The sequence below is a fragment of the Dendrobates tinctorius genome, unplaced genomic scaffold, assembly GCF_039654945.1.
Source record: "Dendrobates tinctorius isolate UK_male_01 unplaced genomic scaffold, ASM3965494v1 ptg000058l, whole genome shotgun sequence".
Lineage (NCBI taxonomy): Eukaryota > Metazoa > Chordata > Amphibia > Anura > Dendrobatidae > Dendrobates > Dendrobates tinctorius.
In genome coordinates, this window is record NW_027361726.1 from 22,070,596 (window position 1) to 22,075,575 (window position 4,980).

Sequence of the window (4,980 nt, forward strand, 5' to 3'; positions counted from 1 at the left end):
TCCTATCCTGTGATATACTGTCTGCTGAGCCGTGTATCTAATCCTATCCTGTGATATACTGTCTGCTGAGCTGTGCATCTAATCCTATAATGTATGATACTGTCTTCTGAGCCACGTATCTAATTCTATCCTGTGATACAGTCTGCTGAGCCGTGTATCTAATCCCATCCTGTGTGATACTGTCTGCTGAGCCGTGTATCTAATCCTATAATGTATGATACTGTCTGCTGAGCTGTGTATCTAATCCTCTCCTGTGTGATACTGTCTTCTGAGTCATGTATCTAATTCCATCCTGTGTGATACTGTCTGCTGAATCGTGTATCTAAGGCCTGTTTCAAACATCAGTTTTTCACCATCAGTTAAAATCCGCCAAAATTTGAAAATGGCGGATCCGCTTTTCTTGTAGCGGATCCGCCATTTTTTCCCATTGAGATACATTAGTGGCGGATTTTGGCGGATGGTCGTCCGTTACGTCCGCCATTCGGCGGATCCGCAAGATACCGTGTGGATTCTGTCTGAGGTGGACGGAGCTTGCAATGTTTTTTGGCGCCGTCAAAATGGTGGACAACGGCGGATCCGCCATGCGGTAGAATGGGCGCCTGTGGGCGGCGGATCCGCTATTTTGCGGAATCTGCTAAATCGCACTGAGCAAGCGCAGAAAAAAAGATACTTTTCCAGACAGTCCTAAACTATATAAAGGTGGGCTAATTAATCATTGGGTCCAGACATTCGGCACCAGCCAGACTGAAGACAGAGCCAGAGCCAGCCAGCCAGCCAGCCAGCACCTTCCCAGCAGAAAGACCCCCAGCTGAGAAGAAAGAGAGAGAGCCTGCCAGCCTGCCATACCCCAGCTGCAAGAGGCCTGCCAGCACCTGCCCAGCACCAAGCCAGGACGGAGAGGCCTGCTACCGAGCCACCAAAGCCTGCAATTGTGTGTGTATTAAAACTATTTGTGTGGGGCATGTCTGTGTGTGTCTGTGGCCTGTCTGTGTGTGTGTGTCCTGCGTGTTTGTGTGTGTGTGGTCTGCCTTCCTGCATGTATGTTCGTAGCCTCCCAGTGTTGCATGTTTGTGTGTGTGTGTATTTTTATTATGCTTTTTTTCTCATACTTTAATTGTTTTTCTGTTGCATGTGTACTGAATTTTATCGTCATAGTACTGTAATTTTATTTCAATATTTGCAATTGTCCTAAACTATTTGTGTGGGGCATGTCTGTGTGGGTTTGTGGCTCGGTCTGCCTGTGTTTGTGTGGTTTGTCTGTGTGTTTCTGAGTGTGTGTGTGTGTGTGTGTGGTCTGCCTTCCTGCATGTATGTTCGTGGCATCCCAGTGTTGCATGTCTGTGTGTGTGTGTGCATTTTTATTATGCTTTTTTTTTTTTCATACTTTAATTGTTTTTCTGTTGCATGTGTACTGAATGTTATTATAATATTTGCAATTGTGCTGTGATTGTGTTGTGTATTGTATGTGGTGTTTCTCTTGTATATCACTGTTTTTTTAAAAACTGTTTTTAAAAACTCTCTGTAGTATCATTTTAAAACCAGGTAAACGCTTGGGTATACTCTCGGTGAGAGTTTCAGGGAATTACACACATGCAAACACTTGGGTATACTCTAGGTGAGAGTTTCAGGGAATTACACACATGCAAACACTTGGGTATACTCTCGGTGAGAGTTTCAGGGAATTACACACATGCAAACACTTGGGTATACTCTCGGTGAGAGTTTCAGGGACTTACACACATGCAAACACTTGGGTATACTCTCGATGAGAGTTTCAGGGAATTACACAAATGCAAACACTTGGGTATACTCTCGATGAGAGTTTCAGGGAATTACACACAGGCAAACACTTGGGTATACTCTCGGTGAGAGATTTTCATGGAATTCACACACATGCAAACACTATGGGTATACTTGGGAATTACACACCTGCAATCAGTGTGGTTACACTCTCAGTGAGAGTTTTTCAGGGAATTAACACACATGCAAACACAAAGTGGGTATATTCAGGAATTACACACCTGCAATCACAGTGTGGTTACACTCTCAGTGAGAGTTTTTCTGGGAATTAACACACATGCAAACACAAAGTGTAGGTATACTCAGGAATTACACACCTGCAATCACAGTGTGGTTACACTCTGAGTGAGAGATTTTCAGGGAATTTAAACACATTAATAGCAATGAAGGTTTTTTTTATGTTATTAAAATTCTCTTTCCTTGCAGATCCTTTGAGGAAGAACCCGCCAGGCCGCAGCAGAACCGTCAGGCAGCAGCAGAACCGCCAGGCCGCAGCAGAACCGCCATACCACCTTGTTCTCAGTAAGTATAAAGACCTGAAAGCTTTTAATATCCTTTGTATAGTAGCTGAACAAGTGTCTTTATACTTGCAGATCCGTTCAGGAAGGACCAGCCAGACCGCAGCAGAACCGCCAGGCCGCAGCAGAATCCCCATACAACCTCGTTCTCAGTAAGTATAAAGGCCTGAAAGCTTTTAATATCCTTTGTATAGTAGCTTAACAAGTGTCTTTATACTTGCAGATCCTTTCAGGAAGGACCCGCCAGGCCACAGCAGAGTAGACCCACAAGCCAGGCCGCAGGAATATCTTCTTCTGAAAGCTCCTCCTCACATCATCAGCGAACTGAGGTAAATAATGTTTTGGTTTTTTTTAAATCTTAATTTTTTTTTACGCGTATTTTAACTTTTTTATTTTTTTTAACCTATATACATATATTATGTTTTCACAGGAAGCTGAAGCTGAGGAGCTTCCATGAGGAGACATGCAGGGTGGAGAAATACAAGGAGGGGGCGCGCAGGGTGTAAGTTTGGCACATACAAAAACTCACATACATACATACATACATACATACATACATACATAATACACCCAACACAAACATTAATCACAGCACACACAATAACTACGCATCCATCCAACCCAATTTTTTTTTTTTTTTACAGTCTTCATAATCTGGTGCCCGCACTAGAGCGACTCCCAGGACATCCCAGCGTCGTCGAGGTGCTGCCTCTGGTGGTCGGCGAACGGTAAGTAACCCTTTATTTGGGTGATTGATTAATGAACCTCTTGTGTTTGAATTGAATGTAATAATTTTTTTTTGCTTTTATTTTTTTCTTCACAGGTTCACAGCGTGCTCCCCAGAGAGCATTGGAAGAGGCTCTGATAACAGATGTGGATGACCTCATGCAGGCAGTGCAACCACGGGAGCCGCTGTGGAATATGGCAAACCGATACCACGCCGACGGCTCTGGGATGAGGTGTGTTTGGAGGTCGTTGAAAACTGGGAGGAGCTCGATGCGAGGGCCAGGGATTTTGTGCGTAAGTATTCCAATTTCAGTAACTTATATTCCAGCATATGAAGTGTTGAATACTAACCACTTTGTTTTTTTCCTTCACAGGTGAGAGGGTTATCACACGGTGGCGGTCGCTCAGGGATCGCTTCAAGAGGGACTTCAACAAGGAGATGCAGGCCCCGAGTGGATCGGGAGGACGCAGGAGCACCCAGTATAAAAATTATAGAGCCCTGGCGTTCCTCCGGTCGACAATGGTGAACAGAAGGTAAATATTCCACACACCATTTCTGTAGTACAAATGTTTACATGTTTAACCAATTTTTTTTTTCAGCAAAGTTTAATTAAATATCAATATATTAATATTATTTTTTTTCTCTTTTTTTAGCACCGTCTGCAGCAGTCGGGAGCCTGCATCTGAGTTGCCTCCCTCTGGAGGGATCCCTTGTGAGACCGCCCCCGGTGACCACATCGAGGTATCCGACCCCTCTCTACCTTCCCTCTTGTCTCGTCCCTCTATCCCCTCCACCAGCACTGGAGCAGCAGGGCAGACTTCATCACATGAAGCTGCTGGTGACGACTTACAGTACCCTTTACCCCACCCCTCTGACACTGCCGCAACATCTCGACCAACTTTTGGTTCTGGCCGGCAGCGTTTGAGAGATCAGGAAAGGATGACCTTGTCTGACTGTTTGAGTCTGAACTCATCCGTCCAGCAGGGTTTCCACACTTATGGACAACAGTTATCTTCTGGGTTGACCATGATCAATCAAAGAATCATGGAACTCAGAAGATACATGGAACAGATAAATTCAGAGTCAAACCAGACGCTGAGACATATTTTTTTTTTAATCAGTTGTCCGGCAAATGGAAGGTTTAAGTACTCACCAGCAGATGCGTGTGATGCAAGCCTGTCACAATGCTCTAGTGGAGGTACTCTCTGAAGCATCCCATCCTCCCCCCTGTCCATCCTTCCCCCGTCTATCCTTCCCCCTGTCTATCCTTCCCCCGTCTATCCTTCCCCCGTCTATCCAACCATCCCTCCTCCTACCACTCCCTCTCCTTTCTCTAGTTCCCCATTCCATTCTTCCCAGTACCTTCCTTCCCCATTGCATTATACCCCAATGCCCTCACCATACCCACCCCCACACACACTTTCAATGTTCCCACAAACCTCTTCTGTCCATCCACTCCCGTCCCAACCTCATGTTTTCAACCCCCCCTTCCACTTCTGATCCTCACCAACTTCCTTCCCAGTCCTCCACCCCCCCTCGGTGTGGTCAACCCTGTTAACCCCTCCGATAGTATCTCCATCCAACAGTGCGAGCATTTGTGATGTAATAAAAAATGTTGTTTGTTCTAAAAAAAATAAAAAAAATTTCTAACAAAAAAATAAAAGAAAATTTCACAAATAAACAAGGTTTTTTTTAAAAAAAGAACTTTACTGTGTAGTTTCTTTTTTGTTCTTTGTTTCTTGGTAAAGGTTCAAAGTATACCGGTGGTGTACAAGGTAAAAAAAACCACAACACTTGGTAACATTTCAAAAGTACACCGGTGGTGTACAAACACTTGGTAACATTTCAAAAGTACACCAGTGGTGTACAAGGTAAAAAAAAAAAAAAAAAACACACTTATTACCCACAATTGGTATAAAAAAAAAATTATACCAT

At 44.1% G+C, this 4,980-nt stretch overlaps 1 long non-coding RNA gene across 1 annotated transcript; it reads left to right on the plus strand.

The window, feature by feature from the left end:
* The first annotated feature begins 1,134 nt into the window (after positions 1–1,134).
* Positions 1,135–2,820, plus strand: LOC141092235 (uncharacterized). The gene is made up of 3 exons (XR_012232722.1): positions 1,135–2,322; positions 2,394–2,647; positions 2,749–2,820. It is a non-coding gene; the product is annotated as an uncharacterized lncRNA (long non-coding RNA).
* Positions 2,821–4,980: the final 2,160 nt, after the last annotated feature.